This window comes from Alosa sapidissima, chromosome 4 (assembly GCF_018492685.1).
Source record: "Alosa sapidissima isolate fAloSap1 chromosome 4, fAloSap1.pri, whole genome shotgun sequence".
Classification (NCBI taxonomy): domain Eukaryota; kingdom Metazoa; phylum Chordata; class Actinopteri; order Clupeiformes; family Clupeidae; genus Alosa; species Alosa sapidissima.
Genome location: NC_055960.1, coordinates 19,085,748 through 19,109,674, shown reverse-complemented (window position 1 = coordinate 19,109,674; position 23,927 = coordinate 19,085,748). Strand labels below are relative to the sequence as shown.

The 23,927-nt window shown below is 42.0% G+C and overlaps 1 protein-coding gene and 1 long non-coding RNA gene across 3 annotated transcripts in view; one reads left to right on the top strand and one right to left on the bottom strand.

Annotated features, from left to right (window-relative positions):
- The window catches only part of nfasca (neurofascin homolog (chicken) a), an 89,432-nt gene extending 72,227 nt beyond the window's left edge, over nt 1-17,205 (bottom strand). For both annotated transcript variants that reach the window (XM_042088834.1, XM_042088831.1), the window contains exon 1: nt 17,031-17,205. The gene's annotated coding sequence lies outside the window, so the exon portion shown is untranslated. The remainder of the gene's footprint in view (nt 1-17,030) is intronic.
- On the top strand, nt 8,686-19,162 carry LOC121706808. Its single transcript, XR_006031167.1, has 3 exons — nt 8,686-8,696; nt 10,157-10,159; nt 19,072-19,162. It is a non-coding gene; the product is annotated as an uncharacterized LOC121706808 (long non-coding RNA).
- Nucleotides 19,163-23,927: the final 4,765 nt, after the last annotated feature.

Below are 23,927 nucleotides of genomic sequence, written 5' to 3'. Positions count from 1 at the left end.
TCTCCTGCGTTGACCTCTGGGGGTTTTGTGTTGTGGACAGAAGGAGCCCAAACAGACACAAAGGGAGCTCAGTCAAACGTGCCCTACAGCTGCCGGACACACCCAAACAGACACAGCAGATCATGTCCTCAAAGCGCTGACTGGACACACCCAAATGGACACATTAGATCAGGGGTCTCAAACACCCGGCCCGCGGGCCAAATCCGGGCCGCGTCCAGCCCAATACGTATGTCAAAATAATAATGTAATCCGGCCCTTGAGACTATTTTTAATTGCAACAAACAACGATACTAATTAAAATAGACGATAGTTCCAAGTACAGTGACAAATCTAATTTGTACTCTGCTCCACTATGTGCTAGACATACAGAGCTTCATTCAAACCCAAAATCGCTGCGCAAAGTTTTCAGGAAATACTTTGTAGTATTACACGCGAGAAACACAAAGACGTGCATTTGTAATGACGCGGAAGCGATGCAGGCCATAGTGTTGCATAAATTGAAGCAGAAATTAAGCAGAAATAGGCCTACACCAAATGTTGAAAAACGTTTACGTGTGATGAAGTCTTAGGTAGGCTATGTTATTTACTTATTCTAAATCTGAAGGAGAATATCCTTTTGGAGATTATGATCGATCGTCTATTGAATGGAGGTGCGTCTGCGTGTATACGACTGTGTCCACTAAGCATACCATGCTTATTTCGACCCTCTGCCCAACATAGCTTGGAGGTTGCAGTGGTAATCGTGATGATAGTGTCCGTAATGGACGTGGTACAGACAGCAGGGCTAGTAGAAATAGGGCTCTAAACTACAAAGTCACCCGCAATATGATGTGAACTTCTGGGTACTCAGATTACCCGCGATAGGAACTGATTTGACCAGAATACTTTATTGTAGGCCTTGTGGTTTAGAAACCATATACATCTTAGGTGTTGGTATACATCTTAGGTGTTTTCCTGTTAATTTGTTATGTGGGTAATATGAAAAAAGGAAAGTAAACCTGCTCAAATATGTTCATCCAGTATTTACTGAAAGGTGCATAATTTGAGGTGCATGCCATCCAGTGGCAAATTAGATGGGTATATTTACAAAGATTTTTACATTTACAGTAGGACTTTATCTCTGACCATTTTAAAGCCATGGCCTTTTGAAATTTTGATATAAAAATGCAGTGGTGTTACTTTCTTAACCCTGACGCCTATAGTTTGCCAGGTTTAAAAAAGTTATGAGAGGAAAATATTTTTATTTGGTGTGAAACACACACATTACTGTAATATTTGCTGATTTAAAGGTAAATAGATTTAGTGAGTTATTATACTGGAACACAATACTGTACAGTGGCATGAGTTACATACTCTGCTATAATAACCAGAACAACATAGAGAGATGGGACAAATCCACAGCACTGTCAGTTAGGTATTGGCAGGTAACAATAACCCCACACAAACACGCAAACCCTCACAGAGAACAGGTGTTCAGAGGACAATGGAAGCAAGGAAAATTACAGCAGTGTCTTTCCTTTTAGAGCACAGGCCAAAGATCAAGCCTGTCAGGTTCACAGCAGAGGGAAAGAGAGGAAAGGAGAGAGAGGGAGGGAGGAAGGGAGGGGTGGAGGAAGTTAGAGAGGGAGGGAGGGAGGGAGCTGCGGTAGCAATGGTTCAAATGAGAACATTGCAGGAACACTCTCAGGTGATCTCAAGTAATTGAATTGACCGTTCAGAAGCAGCAGGATGCAGCTCAGCGAGAAAGAACATCAATGTGGAACTAAGCGACCATTCTGCCCAGTAACAACATCAGTGTGATTGGAGTAGAGAAGAAATGTGTGTGTGTGTGTGTGTGTGTGTGTGTGTGTGTGTGTGTGTGTGTGCGTGTGTATGTGTGCTTGGACACCAGGTCAAGCTGTCCCTTTTCTCAACTGTTAAGGACACTGTGTGAAGTCCAGTATGTCGACCCAGTGTGCTCTGCGTCTCATTCATTAACAGCCAGTTTAGCCTGTTCTAGTGAATAACGGACTAATCTAATGTTCTTTTGTGTCCACATTTTGTGTCAATAATACAGTCAGTTCTCACTTTCAGCTTAACTTTGGACATAATACTGCATATTGGGCAATATGATATGGAGGAAAATTCCCTGTTTGTCACTTGGCCTAGTCTATGGGCATGCTCTGTTTGTACACCACTGTTCTAGGAAAGAGCGTGCAGGAGCCACAAATGTAATTTTCCAGGAAAAAAAGAGGAAGAACTCGCCTTGGCATTTGTCTCACCTAGCTTAATTCACTTACATGTAATTCAGAGAGAGAGAGAGAGAGAGAGAGACAGATCAGACAGAGAGAAAGAGAGAGAGAGAGTGAGGAGTTGCTGATTCAGACAAATGTGAAGTTGCCTCTGATTGTGGTGATGCAGGCGTTGCCGGGGACACGCTGGCAATAAGTGACATAATCACATCCTGCGTCCCCGGGCCAAGCTCCCGAGGGCTACGCCATGTCAACTGACAGATCCTGGGCCTGTGGTGTGTTCTCTAACAGAAATTTGGATGACCAGTCGTCACTCAGCACATAAGCCAACGAGTCTGTCCCCTCCGGTGCATCTTGGCCCAGACTAGCCCTGTCAGTAGGGTGGCATTGAGTGGGAGAACGTCCGATTATGGCTGTTTTTGTCTGTTAAGAATATTAAATGCATCTTGACTTTTGGTCCAAATTACAACAAAGAATCTCAACCCTCAAAAAGTCTGTGCAGTCGTTTTGATTAAAACTGCAGTAGTAACGTATGGCAATCATTGTCCAAACACATGCACATATGTACATGCAGACATGTAAACACACACGGACGCACACACACACACACACACACACACACACGCACACACATAAACACTGACACACACAAATGCAGACAGACTTCATCTGTCAGTCACAGACTGAATGGAAGTTGTTGGAGACAGGACGCCATGGGGGTGAACGGAAGTCAGATGGCCCTTGGTCAAGATACACGATGTATGTGTGTGTGTGTATGTGTGTGTGTGTGTGTTTGTGTGTGTGTATGTGTGTGTGTGTGTGTGTTAAAGCTGCAGGCCCACGTCTGTCTTGATTGGAATCTGACTCCACACATACACACAGCCCCTTGGCCTACTTTACCCCCTCAGACTCCAGAGCGTAGGGGTAAACAAAAGCACTTGCCCCCTGCTTGTCTGTCAAACGCGCCGTCACGTACAGGCCTTTCTCTGAACACAGGACCACCCCCCCTCCTCCTTTTCTTAAGACGTACCCCCTATCAACAGGAGGTGTTGTCGTTTGTCAGTTAATAACTACCCCCACACCCCTCCAGCCCACCCCACCCCAACCCACCCTAGTCAAGCCCGACAGGCCAGGGCACCCAGGAGTGTGTTGATCTCCTGCCAGTAAGCACACACACACACACACACACACACACACGGCAACGTCTTCAGGACACAATAGGCAGAGCAGCTGGACAACACAGGCCCCTGTGCACGCGGTTGGCCTGCATGCTTAATTGGGAGCCTCAGACCAGCCATCTGGTCCTCCCCCCACATCTGCCTCCAATCAATGGCCGGACCAGAGTGGAGAAAGGGGACCGGTGGACCAAACTATCACTCATATCTCAACAACTCCGCACTCAATCATACCCAAACTGCAAAAGGTCAGTCGCACAATCATTTTGTTTGTGTCAAGGCTTGGGGTGTGTGTGTGGGGGGTTACGAAAAGCTATTATCAAAAGTCATCAATTAATGACCGCAGAGGGTGATGTGAGGGTTATGCCATTGTGGTAATGTGACCTTATGGCTGACCCCCCCATGGGAGCCCGCACAACACTTGTTCTGCCAGAGAACATTAACGGTAATGTGCGGTGCCGCAGCAGGGCATCAGACCGCCTAAAACACTTGTAATGACATGTTGGGCCAATCATGTTTACATGTCTGTAAACTGTACAGTCTCTATCGGCTTTCTATACTATCCTATAGACCTGCATACAGACCTCAATACTGTCCCCTAGACATGTATGGACTTTTGATACAGCAAGTAGTATTTCCACTCTTACATAGTAGGGCAGTGGAACAGTCCTACAAATGTTTTGTTGTAAATGAAGAAAGACATACGTAAGTGCCCCTCATGACTGAGTTCTGGAAAGCCTGGGGATTATTGCTAAGGACTGCGGTCCCCTGAGAAAGTGATATCTGATCTTACTATAAATTAGGCAGAAAAGAACGAGGAGCCAAGCACAAACACAGTCATACTTGGGTAGAGGGGTTGGCCCCTCTATTGAAGCATTTTTCATGGTGCTGGGTGATTACTTATCATTTTTCTTCTTTTTTTTAGTCTCCGGTTCATTTAGACCAAATGGCCATGCAGCTGGTAGGCAGAGAAAAATGTGAAACTGGGTAAACTGGGGATGGAGGGGATATGGTGATGGAAAAGCCAGGGCTGTGAAAGAAATGGACCTTGTAGTAGATGAATCTATTTTTCATAGTGCCCGAGGAGCAACAACCCCCCAGCTCATTCATCTCCACTCCGCTCAGCACGTCACAAAAGGATCACTGTTCAGAACCACGGGCCTGCCCTGGCTAGCGTTGGGTTACCGATACTAATTGCCCGCGAATCAAAGAGGACCTGAGGACCTGCCAGTGTGGCAGAGGTGGGCGGTGAGAGTAGGCTGGCGGGTGAGCTGGATCAGGGGTAATGAGTGTGGGGGTGTAGGTGGATGGGTGGAAGGGTGTTGAGGTGGGGGCTGTGTGTGTGTGTGTGGGGGGGGGGGGGGGGGGGGGTACAGTGAGGTGGTCTCGACATGACCTACATGCACCAGCCAAGGAGACCTGCAGGGCCGTGTCTATTTTTATTCGTACACCAGAACATGTCTGTGGAAATCACTTCAGAGAGGCATCCCCCACGTCAGCGGGCTTTTACGTGCCGAAACACACCACAGATTCACAGCCCTGGAAAAAAAACATTTAAACAAGGGTATTCACCACAGACATGTGTCCTCTCTCTCACACACACACACACACACACACACACACACACACACACACACACACACACACACAAACACTACTGTACCCAACAAAGACATGTCCCTAAGAAACTCTACAACTGTTAAGGATGTTAAATGTTAAATTTCATGTGTGCACAGACATGTGTGCACACTTACAGCACATTAGTGTGTTCACCAAAAACGTACACCGCCTGGTGGGAGTGCAGGGACTCCATTAGTGGATACATTTAGTGATGAATTTAGACAGAACAAAAGCCACTCTCACAAAAAGCCATCAGAACTAGGCTATTAACTTCCTCATGGGAAGGATGCATTCTCTACAGTCACTCACAACTGCCTACAAACTACAAATCACTAGTCTTACTGTAGATGTCTGTTTGCATGTTTGTGTATCATTTTTATTAATTTGAGTCTCTCTCTCTCTGTCTGTCTCTGTGTGTGTGTGTGTGTGTGTGTGTGTGTGTGTATGTGTGTGTGTGTGTGTGTGTGTGTGTGTGTGTGTGTGTGCTCATTTATCTACTGGTCTACTTCAAATTTGCATAAAAGAAGATGGTCAGCAAGCATATCTCAGTCCTCTTACATTATTATCTGGAAGCACATCAGGATACGGATTCAGGAATTCTTTTCCGCTTTCTTAAACATTGTGAGATGAATGGTAAGGGTCTGCCTTCGCCTGACTGCTTTTGTTATTACAGTGCAAAGAGCAAGTTCAAATCTGGGTCCTGGAAACCTCAGCTCAGCAGACCATGTAGATTTTAACCTTTAAGGTTACGACGTTATATAAGAGCAACAGGAATCTCATGTTCAAATCAAGCTATTAAGTACCATGTGATCTTTGTGATTTGATTCATATGCAAGCAAACAAATGCCTGACCCAAGCCATGCCATTTAATAATACAAAAAAAACAATATGCCAAATAAAAGTCCATCTCCTGCAATTATTTATAAGGTGACTGGACAGACAACACAGTTAGCGTTAGGCACTGACTTCCTGACCTTTCTGAAAAGATTGGGCGGTCATTGGTCATTACCGTTTAGGACGGGCCTGTCGTCTGAATTAGGCAGTGGCCCGGAACAATGCCCTTATTAAACCGCCTTTTAAATGACACGTGCCCAGCCACGCTGTTTAGACTCTTAATAACAGCAGGCACTTCATGATAGCTGTGGTGTAAAACTACCTGTCACGTCTGCCCTACAAAAATGAAGAATGCCAAACGCAGGCACAGAGTTCTTCCAACGTGTTAGTGTGTTGATATGTGCATGTGTCTCTGTGTGTGTGTGTGTGTGTGTGTGTGTGTGTGTGTGTGTTGCGAGAAAAACAAATTAAATATTCAGTGGGAATCTTCCGGAGTGTGAAGAGCAGCCCTGTCCGTGTACCCACACACTCTGTGGGTCTCTCTGCATCAGTCCTGATCCACACCCCCGCGCCCAGCGGACCCATATTTTCTCACGTTTATATTTACACACACAGTAGTTATTAAAGTGCCTGCTGAGAGCCAAAAACGGCCCGGTGCTATATATAGAACGGGATTCAACTCTCTCATTAGGATGCAAAGACGTCGCTCAAGTGCTTGAATGCAGTTACTTCCTTAATCCTCCACCGAGGGGTTGCCGCAGTCCGAGCTCATCATATCGGTGTGCTTAATTTATTCACAACTCTTCATTAGGCTGTGTGCAGAGGGAAATTCTCCACAGACTGGTTTTATCTGGATGATTTGTCTGTGTGTGAAAATGTCTCCCTCAGCACAGTGAGGAAGTTGAGAAAGAGTGCAGTGAGAGTGTTTTCACACACACACACACACATGCACACACGCACACACACACATGCACACACACACACACACACACACACACACACACACACGCACACACACACAGAAACACACACACACACACACACGGCCCAGATGGGAGCCTGGTTAATTTGCCTGGTTTTATCCCTAAAAAGAGGATGGAAAGTACGTATGGGACAGAATCTCCAGTGCAAGGCAGGCAAGGCCTGCGCATCTGTGCCGTCTGCTGGAGATCCTCAGAGGTGAGGAAGGCCTCTAGGGACTGTCAACACATCGCCATGCCAACGCACCCCCACCCCCTCATCCTCCTCATCTGGTGGTTAAGCTAAAACGAGTGAGGAAAAGAGAAAAGAAAACATTCCTGGTCACTCCTTTAACCAGCCGCGTGGTTCCCTTCATCCCTCCCTCTCTCCCTCCTTCTCCCCCTCCCTCTCTCCTGTCATCCCCACCCCATCCCCCTGCTCTTTTTTTCTTCCTCCTTTTCTTGCCCCACTTTTAGCAGAACAATGGGGACAATCGCGCATCCCCCCTGAGGGGTGGCAGAGGGCGAGTTTAAATATCAAAAGCTCACAATGGACACCACGCCAGCGCCCAGGAGAAGGCCCTTTCACCCAGCCCTCCACTGTCCATCTGCTGGGGACGGACAGAGACTGACGGAGAGGGGGAGAGAGTGAGAGACAGAGAGTGAGAGACAGAGAGAGAGAGTCAGAGAGAGAGAAGCGCAGCAGTACTGCAGATAGTTACCATATTTAGTGTCTCTTTCACGTCGCTAGCTATGATTCATGCTTGTCCCTTGTCTGCTATGTGTCTCACACAGACACACACACACACACACATACACACACAGACACACACACACACACACACACACACACAGAGACACACATCCACAGACCCTCGATAATGTTTCCTCTAACTGCCCTGCCTAAAGTCCTGCTAGAAGGAGTGCCCATTTGTTATCATGTTGTGCTTGTGATTCATCCACTATGAGGGCACAACAGATGCCAGTGGGGACAAACACATACACATAGTGATGTCATGGAAGAGGATCTACTTGGCAGCTCGACTCCTGAATGGGATGGATCCTGAAAGAGATGCTCATACAGTATATGCCAAGTGAGTTGGGGAGATGTTCATACAGAAGAACAAAAAAAATCACACCTGACTGTAAACTCTCCATCTAGTCTAGTCTAGTCATTTTTTGTCACTTTCAAACAGATTCTATTTCGAACAAGTGTCAATTCAGCTGATATGAGTACAGTACAATAGACATGACGGCACCATCTCAAGGTCACACTTTATGCACATGGTAAAAGCAAAGAATTGGATTGTGCCTAAAAGGTTCAATACTTGCACCTGTTAGTAGTCAGATGAATAATCAATTGGAACACTGTTGGCAGGAGATAGCACTTCACTTACTTCACTTCCACGAAGCAGAAGGCTAACTCCACCATACACACACATAAATAACCCACCACAGCATCACACACAAACACACACCACTCACTTGCGCACAACTACACACCAGGCCACACAAACACACCACATCCTGCCCCACATCCATCATTAACACACTTGGAGTTAATGATAAGACGTCGATGGCGGACCCTGACACACCTGTGACCTTCTGCGACTCTGATCCCATCAGTTCCTATTAATGGTTTGTTATCTGGTCACCGGCCATTGAGCAGGTTTACACCTCGTCAGTGCCGGGTGGAGTTGGGGGAGGCGACGGCAAGGGATCGATTCTCATGGACAAGCATGCGGCTCCATTACCAACTCCCCTGGGAGCAGTCGCCCGCCTCTCCTGTCGCCTTTAATCTGCTGTTTCCTTAGGAAAGGTGCCCCCGACCTTTGACCCACATGAAGGTTCTAGAGAGGCTCATATTTACCTGGATGGTGCCTATGGGCGGGTTTTAATGGCTGGTCTGGGACCTGCTGCTACAAATACTTTTCCATCCTGTCCACTGGCCACATAGTTAAGAAACTGACGGCAAAACAGTTTCCTTAAACTCAGGACCTTTAGGAGAGGGCTGGGGGCTGGGAGAGATATAATCAACAAAATTCCATCCATCTAGAGTGACATAAAGGTGTATCAGGTGATGGATGGCTGAGTTGTCCTGGCTTATAGAGTTGGCTATGGGAAAAGCTTACCGGTAATATGGAGATGTTTTAAACCGTTCCTTGCACAGAAATGTGTGTCTGTGTGGAAATGACCTTAAGTGTTGACTTTGTTTATCGTGCAGCATTTTGCCCGACTCTGTGTCAGCAGCAATCATGTCATGCATTTTGCACCCCACACAGCCTGGTCATGAGCTTTGTCATGCTAACAGTACAGGAGCCATTGTATATAAGAAACTGGTGTTAGTTTGCTCAAAGCATGTTGTTTTCTATTAACGTTCCTTACCTATTTTTTGTTATGTTAGACAATATTTTCCTTCTATTATTTGTCCCTGTTTGTCCCTCAGAAGAACTAAAATAACTCAAAGAGGAAAATGACAGCACTCAGTTTAATAGACATGTAGCCTTGACAAAATAACAGCTATACATCTGATACAAGTAAGTCACTGAACCTCCATTGTTACTCACAGACATGGGCATTATTTTAATTATATGTATTTTAAATACATATTTAATTATTTTAGCGTATTTTGTCATTTGTATTTTGCAGGATTGGAAATCAAATGTACTTTGTAACAAAATATGTTGAGGGGTTGTATTTAGAGTATTTCAAATTTCAAAAATCGGTCATTTTTTTCTCAAATAGGTAAAGCCAAAATGTCATAATTCAGTTAAATATACTACCTATAGCCATGCCAATAAGCTATGCTTATCATAGTCTGGGAGCCAAAGGCCAGCATCTTGGTGAACCTGGTTTTGTCGGTTAAAGTTTTTTTTCTTTGCTGTTTCTTGTTGCGTAGGGGGTTACTCAATAAGAATAGGGAGGGTGCCCGGTGATATCCATTGGACAATTCCCAATATTCAGCTCTAATTGAAACTCTCCTAAACGCGCATCTCGCCTGTTATTGGCTGGAACACTGTTTGTTATGTTTTGTGGTGCAGGCTGCACCAGTTTGTTTTTGTTGCCGTTTGCGGAGCCTGGGCTGTTAAAGGACCGCGTTTTTTCACAATGTGTTCAGGGGACAGGCAGCTAGCGGATAGTGAGGAGATGTTTGCTGTATGTGTATGTGTTTTTTGTACCTGCAAATAATTCTGTATATTGGGACAACTTACAGGATGTTATTCTGTTTGTCCCCTGTGTTGCGAGTCATGTACAGTGTAGGCTATGTAGGTAAAAGGCATGCATTTCTAGCCTTTTCTAAAAAGGGAAATGCAGTAGAGGTATTAGGTATATAGAGGCAGTAGGTTTGTCTGTCCATCAGCTATTTATTCTTCATAGCTCAGCTTTTACTAACCTCTTTGTCCATCAGCTATTTATTTGACAAAACTCAGGGTTTTTACTAACCAGCAGTCTGTCAGTCAGCTCTTTATTTTGCTTATATCTTGCTTATATCTATACCAGAAAGTTGCATCTTCGTTTTTTCCGCGGAGAAGCACTAGGGGGAGACGAAGCACCCACCAAACGACCCAAAAAGTCCTGTATAACCATCAGAACGACTCTCAACCTGCATAATTAAGGTCATTTTTGCTAAAATTGTTGCATAGGGCATCTTTAAATTGGGTTAAATATTCTGCAGAATATACATTCACTCTACTGCTCAGTGTTGCATTGGTGTTATTCAGACTTTGTATTATTGACAGTTCAACGGCTACTTTCGTCTCAGCGTGTTTTCTTGGATCAAGTTTTTTTTTTTCCAGAGTGCTAATTTGGTCTTGAAGTAAACTGGTTGGTGTGTGTTGTTCCACCAGTAGTTTGCTTTGTTACAGTTGATTCCACTTTTGCAAAGCTTGTTTGTTGTCAGTTCAATCATTAGCCGTTTATTGATTTGGGACGCTGATTCATTTATTTTACCAGATCTACTTCATAGGACCCCCAATATACAGAATTACTCGACCTCTGCCAGCCAATCAGAAACTAGTATGTCTCTTGGGGATATGTTTTCAATAAAATGACTTTTAAAGTTTCTTTTAAAAGTTGGTATAGCCTACCATGATTATTTTGAATGTATTTTTGTATTTTCGAATTACTAATTACTTGTATTTTAATGAAATACATTTTTCACATCAGTATTTTGTATTTTATTTTGTTATATTTTATGAGCCAGTATTTATAGTTTGTAACAAAATAGTTTTTGATGTATTTGTGCCCACCTCTGGTTACTCACTTATGACTTTCTCTGGATTATTAGCGCATGGCATATTACCTGACTCTTATCTGTTCTATTAGTGCAAGTTATCAAAGATAAGACTTAATGAACTCTATACAGGACTCCATTTTGGATTTGCTTCCTACTGGGCAATTAACTTCCTGTTTACACTGTACACAGTAGGCTATGACAGAAAATGACAGATTACTAGCCTTTCAGTTTTAATATAGTAGGCTATTTCTAATTGAACAACATAGCTAAAGTTATCTAACCAGTTTGGTAACATCAGTTGCTTGATTAAGGTTAAGAACATTTTAAACAATTTTCCTATTTGCTGGAGGGAGTGCACACAACATTTTCACAAAGTCAGTATATTACCATCAGACGAGGTCCTGAAGACAATGAATAGAAAAAAGCCATATTTGCCAATGTTATAACGTAAACAGGAAGTTGATATGCCAGTACAAGTAAATCCAAAATGGAGTCGTGCATAGAGCCTATAAAGATCTTGTAATACTGGTGCATCCATCAATCCATGCAAACAAATGGGGCATGGGGAACATCTGCATGTTTCAGAGTTATCAACAAGGTTAGAACAGATGGAATTGTCACCTGTTCTCTTTGATGATCTTATTAATCATCTGATGTATGCTGATGATTTAATTGTTATGTCTCCTTATTAAAGTGCTGGCTTACAGAATCTGCTCAGGGTTTGCTCAAATTATGGGCCGCAGTATGACATCTAATTCAACCCAAAGAAGAGTGTTATTATGCTCAAACTCTGGAGTTTCCCCTGATTCTATATATACAGAGCAAGAGCTAAATGTGTATGTGTTGATCAATTTAGTCAAGGAATACAATTGAAATGGCCCTGATTAACACTTCCCTGCTTTCAGAAACACATGAACAAATATCTGTGTTTTAATCACTGCAGACAACCAATTATGTGCAATTATGTAAGTATGAATGTGCATATGGACTATATACTGTAAGTAATGGTTTGTCTTTTTATCTGGACTCTGGGTCTATAAATAAATAGAGTAAATAGATGTCCTACCTTTTCAAATGTACTAAATAAAGTCCACGGTGCCATGGACGTTAGCACAGGGGCCCAAATGAAGGTGTCTGTCACTGGATTCCCACTCGATACTGGCAACAAATCAAAGGGACTAGCCAATTGAAACATATTAATAATTAACCAGAGGGATTAACAGCAGGGATCATTTCTTCTTCAAATGGCCCTTTTACAAGTAACACATGCTAGCTGAGCCTCAACACTCATTTAGTTTGGGTCGTAAATTTAGTTGATAGCCTTAGGGCTAAAAGGGGTATGTTTTATTATGTACCACTAACCCTAACTTTGAGCCCATATAGCCTGAGGACTGAACAGAACCATCATAGGTAACAGCTGTCTTTCTTCATTGTAAATAAAAGTAAACTGACAAACGACGGCTGATTTGTGACATCTTTGTGTTTTCATTAATCATAATGAGTAATGGCATCAGCTATGAATATTTCCAAAATGTATGAGGTACTGATGTTACAGAGTTATCTAGATGCAAAAAAATAAATCCACACATGATTAATATGCCTATATAAAATCAGTACATCTGCAATAGAATCAGATAAGAGGTGTCACATATACTGGACATATACTAGAACCTGATCACGCAGACACATGTCCATTTTCTCTTGTATAAATGATTCAAAGTCACAAATTAACATTAAAGTAAAGCGGTTAAAAGATAGAAATGGTTCTGCAACACGGTCTGGTCTAATCTCTGGAGCCTGCAGTTATCCCTTATGTGTATGCATGAGCTGATGTGTCCTACATGTGCCCTACTCAACATAGAGAGAGAGAGAGAGAGAGAGAGAGAGAGAGAGAGAAGCAGATGGTTCTCCCTGTTTTTCTCTCTCCCCCCTGTCCAGTTTAAAGTCTTTGGGCTCATAGACTACAGGGACTCCTCTGAACAGCTCACAGAATTCCAGTCCGAATCAGAGGAATGTGGAGAAACGTTTGAGTCTGACAACCCAAAGAAACATTAATTGTCTCGAAAATGTATTTTAAGAAGGAAGTAAGAAGGAAAATAGATTATTTTGAGATCTTAAGTTGAACTTAAATTGGACTTGAGCTGAGATAAGAGGGCTATTTCACAGCTCTTCTTGTCTCAGCCCAAGTCCAATTTAAGTTCAACTTAAGATCTCAAAATACTCTGTTTTTCTTCTCAATCTATTCTTATTGATCCTTATTTCTCCTACAGGGGGTTTCAGAGAAACAGGCGAGATCTCATCACAAATGTTGCTCTCCTCTGGGAATGAATCCCTCAGTGATGAATAACCCCACACTAAGACATGGTAATTCACTTCCTGTAACCCATGCACTTTACTTATTAAGATGCACTGAAGTGTGGGTAATAGGGAAGAGATCGCTTGTAGTATAGCATGAGGTCAGGTTGTAGTATAGCTTGTAGTATAGCATGAGGTCAGGTTGACCTTTCCCTTGATGAGGAATGTTTGAGCTCTACCAAGGATGAAATACTTGATGCCAAGTATGAAGCTTTTTTATTTCAGATAAACTCTCTCTATCTATCTATGATTGCTGTACTTGGCTCTTTCTCAGAATTATTTCATATGCTTATGCTGCTTATGATTATCTGTTTTACAAGGGTAGTCAGCAGACTAAAGTTACAGGAGCATTCTCCCAACGCATTCTCTGTGTCCTGAAAAAACAGCAAGCTACTAAATCCATCTTCCCACCTCCTTGATCACTTACTCCTGTCTTCATCGGCAGTCCAACCCCCTCCTGCAACCCCGACAGCCTTGCCCACAGCAAGGGACAGAAAGGTTGAGGAGACTGTGAAGGGCTTTAAGGCAGAACACCCAGTCTCCCTCCTCCATCTTCCAAGATGGGTAAGAACACCCCAACTGGCTTGTTTATTTGGCACCTGCCCAACAACATGCCCTCCAGACTGCCCCCAACCCCCCCCCCCCCATCAAGTTTAGACCCCATAAGGAGCAAAGCTGCTGTTTCAGGTCCAAAAATAGACACTGTTGAAAAAAAACGAAAGGCCTCTGGAGCAGAGTGGTGTGTGCACTGAGCTGGCCCACAGGTAACATGAGAAGAGAGAGGAAGGGAAGGGCTGACATGAAGGATGGAGACGGGAAAGAAGACCGCTGGAAGGGATGTCTGTGCTGTGCTGAGGTGCAGCCTGTGTCTGTCTGCTTCGGTTCCTGATTTGTCCATTTGTCTCAATGTAAATAAATGAGCAGTAAACCACAAACACACATACACATACTCCTCTCTCTCTCTCTCTCTCTCTCTCTCTCTCTCTCTCTCTCTCTCTATTTAAATGAAATGTAAATACACTGGATATGAAACCAGTAAGACTGTGCCATGGGCTGATAGTGTTGAGAGGCCTGATTGAAGTTCACACCTGAGAGACTATTCCTGGAGACCTGGGTTTCTCAGAAGCCAGCTGGTCAAGGGAGGAGACAGCAGGTGCCACTAATGCTCTTTTAATTGAGCCTTACTGTATGCATTCACAGGGACAATATTCCACAATACTGCCTTGCACACACAGCTATGTCATACCAGTACAAATCATAGATATTTGCCAAATCAGGATTACATAATAATCTACCCGTATGGTTTAAAATATCAGGGCATAGATTGACATGGTAAACTGGCAGTCATGCATTTGCATACAGCAGGGATATTTTCAGAGGCCCTGTCTTTTCACTTTTGGCATTCTCAATGGTGATTACTTCAGTTTAAGTGGTAAACTTTTATTTCAGAGGACCAATACACACACAGAAACACCACAAAAACACTATATTACTCAAGAATGATGCAACCGCTTTACATTAATTAAGATACGATCATTTGATCCAACAAAAGCACTCTGTAATTTTTAACAAGTAGAATTACATTGCCTTCACATAAGTAAAATAGGTCTTCTGATTCAGGAGACAGCAAAATATCAACACCTTGTGGTGAATATAGGGAACTACAGCAAAGATGTCACGCTCAAACTGCTGTGCTTTCTCTTATAGCAGATATAGATAAAAATCTGCACCAATGTATGTTCATTCACAAATTCAGCTATATGTGACCAGCAGTTTGGACTGGGTGGTGATGTTTTCTGGTTACTCTAGCAAAACAATAGCTGCCATTTGTTGTTTGATACTAAAGAAATTTTTACAGTACCTGAAGTAGGCTATATCATTCCCTGACATTTTCATCTACACATATCCTATCTGAATGAAAACAACTATAAGAGCTTATCAGTTACTGTGATCTGACACCACTCTTTAAGTTTCATGTTACTCGATAGCTAGTTGGTATTGACCGTTCACATGGACAACACACAATCATATCGCTTATGGACCATAGGTGTATAAAGGGGGTGCTGACATGTGGGTCTGTAACAAAATAGAGGGTCCTCCTGTTTGCCCCAGATACTAACAAACCCACAAAGGCTGCTTGCCAAAGGTGATGTGCTGTCCATGGCTGCCTAGAATGTTTAATTCATGATGGAAAAATGATGGAGGGTGCTGCAAGATGGATTCTCCATGATCTGGGATCCCCTGAGCAGCAGACATTTGTCATAAACAAAGTGTTGGACAAAGTCAGTTATAAATATGTGAATACTGATGATTTATGTGATAGACAGAACTGGAGCATGATGCAATTGAATAACTGACACTGTTGTTACATGTAATGGTAATGGCAACTAACTGTTGTTACATCCAGAGACTGAAGTTTATTTTGGGCTTATTTCCCACTGTAGGGAAAATCATATTCCAATGAACACCTAGTTAAATGCATTAACAGCCATTTAGGTTACAAGGTGCTTTCTACTGGAAAAGATGTAAATCCTTGTACAATTTAGAGAACATAATGGGAAGCCTATGGCTTCTATTTGTCATTAGCCTCAGTCAGTCTAGGGAGAGCCTGTTTTAATCGAAATCAAAAATATCCATTGGTTAAGTTGTACACATACAACGCCAAGCAAAAGGTATCTTTTTGGTGGAGAAAATGTATGTATGGTGCGATCAGAGAGATTGCCTTTGGTCGTTATAACTTTCATGTCTAGTGCTGAAACTTTAATCTAACCTTTTGAGTTAGTGGTAGCCATTTATATGCTGTTCAGTGTGTAATGCAGATCACCAGATCCCACGGAACAACCTGGATCAGACTCAACAAGGCCTGCTACAGGCAGCTCATCCTCGGGACGAAAAGTCACGGCATGCGGCTGTGTTCACGTTTTTATCGTTAGCCTAACACAAATAGTTGTTTATAGTTGCATTTGTTACGTAATAACAATCCTACATCTCACAACTATATGCGCTCATTTTAGTTATGCATAAGGCGGGCACGCCTGGGTGGAGACTTGTTAAAGTAACAGTGTCTGTGTGCTACATCACCAAACATGCTGACGAAATATCAGAAGGTCTCTTACGGCAATGGGAAAAGCAGGCTACCACACAGAACACTAGCCGATAACACGCCGCGGAGCATCTTCAACCTGCATTTACACCGGCCCCAAAATCAAGCGAGTTGACAGCTATTTTTGCTCGACCTCTTCCCAATTGTTTCGTTTGTCACAATACAGTTGCGTATATGTTTATTAACTGAGGCAACTTGGGTGTGTTTCTGCAATATAATGGCTGTGTAAGTAATTTGCGCAGAGCAGCAAAATACACCGCATCACCCGCCGATGCGCAGAGGACTCAAGGGCTCGCCAGCGTGAATCAGCTCTCTCGGCTGTAACATGGGATTATGCGAGTGCTATGCAATCATCCTTTCCGTTTCAACTCAAGCAACTGCAGCCCATCACCGTTTAATCTCGCCATTTTAAACTAATGAATCCTAATGCCAGGCAAAACGAAAACCAGACCCGTGTAACATATGTCTACTCAGATAACAGAAGATGGCCCAGTAGAATGACATTTTGTACCTTACCTGAGATGCCGCTTGTATGACCGTGAGTGCTTCTGTGTGTTCTTGCGGCTTGTTTTTGCTAACTCAGCAACGTCAACAGCAGTCGACACGTTGGTAGTCGTGATGCGGTACAGCACTTATTGTCATGCATTGGCTCCTTACGGCCTCTCCTTCTTTCCTAGCTCAGCTGTGCGCGCACCCGTTCCCTGCGCACGCTCCCCTGTCAGCCGGATAGCAAGTAGAGAGCGCGTGCCCCCGCCCACAACTGGCCAGGTGTTCCGAAGAGGACACGTGCACAACTGCAGCAACGCGATAACGTAAGGATCCAATTTAGCATCATGACACAGAATTAGTAAAATGAACAGATAAACTTTGCCTATGTCTCCATGTATTGTCAAATAATACTTATATCTTATTATAAATAAGGATTATAACACGTCTTGTTGTGGTTAGGCTAGGCTACTGTTGCCTTACTGTTGTGGTTTGTTCATAAGTTAAATGGGTAAAATTAAATCTTTATTTCTTTGAAAAATGTATTTTAATCATTACCAATAAATTTGATCTAATTAGATATTATGATTGGGCATTAACTTTTTCCTACATGAATTATGATGAAAAGGACCCAATTCTTTCTTTTTATTAGGCTATTCAAAATGGTGTTTAGTAGCCTACATAGAAAAGTCTATCAGCAAAAAGTCTATAAACCAAAAAGTGTATAGGCCTAACACCTAAACCAAACAAGAGTGTGAGTTCACTGATAGACGGCATCCAATCCAAATATGAGGACAATTGGGCGTTACATGTTATTCTTTTCAAAATATCACCGTTTTGTGGGCTTGCTAATACTTAATAACCTTTGAATAGCTTTGAATACGTCTAGATCAATAGAACAATAGATGCTTTTAGACGCAATTGTCATTTTGTGCATGGATCATCTTCTACCTGGATTGAAAGTGCCCCAGTGTAAGATTTTTTTGGAAGCAAGATATTAACTATTGTTGTAGTATTATATCGTCCTTAGTGATTTAGAAAGGTTTATTATGATGAACTAATGTAAAATAGAGTTGAATAAAGTGGACAAATTCTTCAAAGTCGAACAATGGTGGACATCAGGAAGGGTTAAGGGCAGGCTATAACTAGCAGCTTGTGCTGAGCTAGAAGCTAGTTTGAATATAAATAAATGCTGTTATTAGATTAACGTAAACAAATACAGATAAATCAGAATGAGTACAAAGTTAACCCTGGTCATCACCATACAGTATGATTGTTTGTTGGGCATTATTAAGAAGCTTTTGCCATATGTGTGCAGCCCTAGTTTAAATGCAGGAAAAATAGACATCTTTCTTCAACAATAAATAAATCATTTTGAAATATTTTTGTATATCAAAGAGCCTATTACTGTGCAAGTATACCCCGTTCAAATGCATGCCAGAGACAGAGAAGGCACCTATTGATATGTCCACGTCAGTGTTGTAACAATCATGGAGTTGTCCGTGGAGGCATTTTTTCAAGAGTGCATTGCCTACCACAATGTCCCCCCTGTCAGCAAACACATCCCCTTTGACAACACAAGGGGATCTGCATTACCACATTCACACAATAACCCACTGGCACTGAGATACTGAGACACAGATCCCAAGGAAAATACATTGTTTTCCCCTGATCCCTCTCTTCCCTGTATGCATAGACCACTCACAAATCTCCTCTAAATCACATTAATCATAGACTAGGCCTAAATCACAATGCCCCGCTTATGAACAATATAGTCTCAGAATCATCATAGTTGATGTAATGCTCGCTGTAAACATTCATTTGAACTGGGACTTTGATATGTTTGTCAATGATATTTGTCACAGCTGTCTTCCTCTGCAGTCATTCCTCACAATGCTGAAAGGTCATTAGTGTCCAGTTTTACTTTCAGTTAAAAGTACAGTCGGCGATTACGCATGACGTTGCAAGCGTTTGTTTATGTGTATGTTTATATTTACATTTCTCAGCAGATTTTTTGTCCAAAACAACATATCATATTTTAACCAAGGACCAAAAGAAACACACAAAAGAGGTATATGTTGTTCAAAACCTGTGTACATCATTCAGAATTGATTGTGCCTTGCCAGATGTGCAAAATGCCCATTCCTATGCTAGGTACTAATGTACCTCCACACCATCATGGATTAGATTAGATTCAAATTTATTGTCATTGTGCAGAGTACAAGTACAAAGACAACAAAATGCAGTTTGCGTTTGTGATAATGTGATATACAAAGTATAGACAGGTGGTGCATAGACAGGCAAAGATATATGTACGTTAAATGTTTGTCCCTGTCAAGGTTGCCATGGTCATGGACAGGCAATTGTCCCACCCTCTGCAGTGCTTTCCGGTCAGAGGCAGAGCAGTTGCAATACCATACTGTGACACAGTTGGTGAAGATGCTCTTGATGGTGCAGCGGTAGAAGTTCATCAGGATCTGAGGAGACAGGTGTACCTTCTTTAGTCCCCTCAAGAAAAAGAGACGCTGGTGAGCCTTCTTGATCAGGGTAGAGGTGTTGATGGTCCAAGAGAGGTCCTCTGAGATGTGGACACCCAATTGAAGCTGGTGACACGCTCCACCTCAGTCTCGTTGATGAGAAAAGGGGAGTGTGTGCTAGCTTTAGACTTTCTGAAGTCCACAATGAGCTATTTGGTCTTCTTGGTGTTGAGACCCAGGTTGTTGTCAGTGCACCACTACTCCCTGTAGGCCGTCTCATCGTTGTTGCTGATGAGACCAATCACCGTAGTGTCGTCTGCCAACTTGACAATGGTGTTAGAGCCATGTACAGGTGTGCAGCCGTAGGTGAAGAGAGTAAAGGAGGGGGCTCAGCACACATCCCTGTGGTACGCCGGCGTTCAGGGTGATGGTTGAGGAGGTGTGGTTATCTAACCTAACAGACTGAGGTCTGTTGGTTAGGAAGTCCAGAAACCAGTTACAGAGAGAGGTATTGATGCCCAGTACACTGAGGTTGGTGATCCCTTTGGAGGGGATGATGGTGTTAAATACTGAACTGAAGTCAATGAACAGCATTCTTACATAGGTGTTACTATTGTCAAGGTTGGACAGGGCAGAGTGAAGTGCCGTAGAGATGGCATCCTCTGTGCTCCTGTTCGAATTGGAAGGGGTCCAGTGAGGGTGGTAAGCAGGTCTTGAGTACGCGTCCGGGGATACCATCAGGACCAGCAGCCTTACGTGCATTAGTCCTGCTCAGTGCCGCACACACATCGGTGGTGGAGAGTGTGAGGGGCTGGTGATCTGCAGAGACCACAGCCTTAATGGCCACTTCCTTGTTGTCCCTATCAAATGGATGCTGGGTTTTGAACTGAGCACTAACAACTTAGACACGTTGAATAGTTGAATAATCCCTCTCTTCTTTAGCCCAGAGGAGTCCATAATTTCCAAAAAGAATTGCACATTTTGATTGGTCTAACCATACAAGCTTTTTCCGCTATACCTCAGTCCATTTTAAATGAGCTCAGGTTCAGATAAGATTTATTTTTACAATTTCTTCTTTGCATGGTAGAGCTGAAGTTTTCCTGAGCCCATACCATGATTTTCTTTACAGAAAAAGGTTTGGTTTTAATGCAGTGCCATCTGAGGTCCAAAAGACCATGACCATCCAAAATGTGCTTATATTTTCCATGAAATAGTCAATTTTCTGTCCTTCAATGGTTGTAATATGTTGTCTTTGAACTATTCTCAATAAAATATAGGGTTGACATGAATTTGGGTTGTACATACAGTATACAAAGCAACTTGTTCTCTTTAGAGTCTCCCCAACTATTACATTGGCATTGGGCTATATAGGGTCTAGTACATTACCATAATCTACCATGATGAGGGGTAAATGGATAGAAATTTAAGTTGTATTGCTAACCAGATTTTCAGCAGTTCAGCATTTGTGATGTTATGCACAAAAATAGATTGGTGTTCTATAAATTATGAAAACATACTAGTTTCAAATTTTTAACAAAAGTCAACATTCTTGTCTCTGCTATTACTCTAAATCTGGCTTGTAAGCTTTGTAAGATTTAATTGGATTGAGAGGAAATTGCCTCAAAAGCTTTCATCCTCCAGTTGTTCATCCATAGAGGATTCGATGGAGTAAAAGTGCCATAATCAGTAAAATGTTTTCAAAAAAAGAAATGCTTTATAGAGGTTAACTATTTTAACTATTATATTAACTATTACCATTACTATGACACATCAGAGAGGGAGAAAGAGAGAGAGACAGAGAGATAGAGAGACAGAGAGGAGTCCCTAAAAGAAAGGAATCTGAGATTGTCCGCTGCCAAGGATTTAAAGCTGCCTTACTTGATTATGGTGCCAAGCAAACCGCCACATGGGGGGCATGATTTGGCGAGGCTTAAATCTCCAAAAGCTTTTCTCCACTGGAGAGCATTGACATTTCATTAATTTGATATCCTACAGAATAATAAAAGAAGCTTCTCTTTCCTTAATTCCAGGAATGGAGCGCATAAAGACCCCATGCATATGGAAATATCTGGGTGAAATTTAACATGAAGGAATCAGACAGCAAAGCAAAGAAGTGCAATTACGTTGGATGCCGGCTTCATTCATCCCTGACAGATTGTAACGAAGAGGATTCAAAAACATGGGACTTAGATTTTTTTCAGGAATGGTTAAACCAAAGGTTTGTCTTTTTATCTTTAAGCTGTTTGCGAATACAGCATTAGATTGTTGGTAAACTATGGCAGTATTAACATGTTTGTCCAGATTATGAGGTCATGATGCCCTATGGATAAAAAGACCATATTTCAGGTGATCATGAGGTACACTCCTAGCTCACAGCTGTCCAGAATATTCGCACCACACCAAATAAAAAAGCCAAGGCAAACACAGACAGTACTGTATGTATAATAGAAATACAATTTCTGCAGAAATAATCTTTATGGCATTGCTTAAAGGTATAGCAAGTGATTCTAATCTAAACCAATAAACTTTTTGTCACATTCACCAAATATTTCCTCATGATCCACTGGTGGTGCGTTCTATATGTGCGCTGAAAAAAAAACTATGGTTTTCCAGCATAGCTCTGGCTCCATAAACTACAATAAAGACACGAGAAAACCTTGCAAACATTAACTACAGTAAAGTTGGCATGATCAAAGATGGCTAGCAGATTGACTGTTGTTGTTTCAAAATGACTTTGAAAATGATACCAAAATTGTCACAAAAAGTGTGATCAGAGAAATACCAGTATAGACAGAGCTGTTATGCACATTTTACACTGAGTGTACCTGATCATTTCTATCAAAATAATTTATTAAATCAGCTTTTGAGATAATTTTAATTAAAGAACAGTGCTGAGATGATAAACAATAAGGCAAACATGAAATGAAAAAGAGTACTCTTCAGAACAGCATTACTGTAAACATGGCTAATACATATTTTGATGTGTGGGACAGAAAGGACAAATTAAGTCTGGCTGAGCCTCTAACCAAAAACAATTTTTCAGAATGTGTTAGACAATAGCGCTTTTTTAATCCTTGAATCCTTAAATCCTTATGGAGGAGGGGTGTGCAAGATGGCTTTTAGAATTGTCTTTGGCCTTACCATACCATTTTATGAACAACTTTCATGTTATAGTTTCTTCATGAAATCACACAACCGTGTAGTTTATGTTTACTTATAGTGTTCTAAAAAATTAATTGAATTACATTTCCATTCCTATTTATTAATTTTGGCAGACGCTTTAGTCTAAAAGCAGCAATTTACAAGTTAAGCTGAACTATCAATGAAATCTGATGAGTGTCTCCAAGCAAGAGCCGACTAATAGGTAAGAAGGAACGTGATCTCAGAAGAGATGAGTCTTCAAAGGATTTGACAAATGCTGACAACACCTAACATAACTTAAAAGCAGTAATTTTCAACATACAAATATAAATTTACACGATAGCCTAAAGACCAATATTAAAAGTCATGCACAGATTAAGGTCAGAGGGAGCCCCTATTCAATATTATCGGTCTGTATTGAGGTGCTAAGTAACCTGCAGTATGGAACATCTTGTGCATTTTATTTTAAGTCATGGGACAACAAGAATATATTTTACATCTAAATGGAACAATACTGCTCTCTATTGGTGAAATGTACCAATGCTCTGGGGTGCTCTCTAGTGGATATAGGTGTAATAATGCTTTGCACAAATACTGTAAGCACATCCCCATTTAGTGTGGGTGAACAAATGTCATAGTTTCATATTTCAAATTTTCAAATGCTTTTGAAGTTTCAAAGTTGCTGTGCAAAGTTTCCACTTCCGCTGATGACTAAAACATCCCCACCTCAAGTATCTAATGTAGGCAATAGACTGCTGTTAAATAGCAAAAACAAGTATAGACCCACCCAACAAGTCACCTTTCCACCACTTTGTCTGTTCTCTGCCTCATCAATAGGGCTGACTGGTTTAAGGAGGAAAGAGATTATTGAGATGCACAAATAATTTTGTTTTCACGTATTTTAGGAAAGCCCTTTTCAGATCATAGTAAAAAGATTGTGGCCAAATTTTGGCAAACCACACAAACCAGCTCCTATTTAAAATCTAAGTATAAATTAGACTAACTCACTTAGCCTAACTGATTGATGTCATGGTTACGATGACATCGTTGCGATAATAAATAACATCTAACATTTATCGGATAGAATTTCTACTTAAAGTGTGGGTGTGTTTTGGGAAAGGTCTGGCTGTGGTTTGGTAGTTGGATTCATGGTCAGAATGGAAGATCCAGAATGAGGTAGTCGAGTTTAGTAAATGATGCAGTGGGCCTACACATCATGAAGTGATGAGAAGCATGCAAACAGCTCAGAGGAGAATATATAGGCTAGTGCCTAGCACAGTGGTTAAAAAACAAGGCCCTGATGGATATT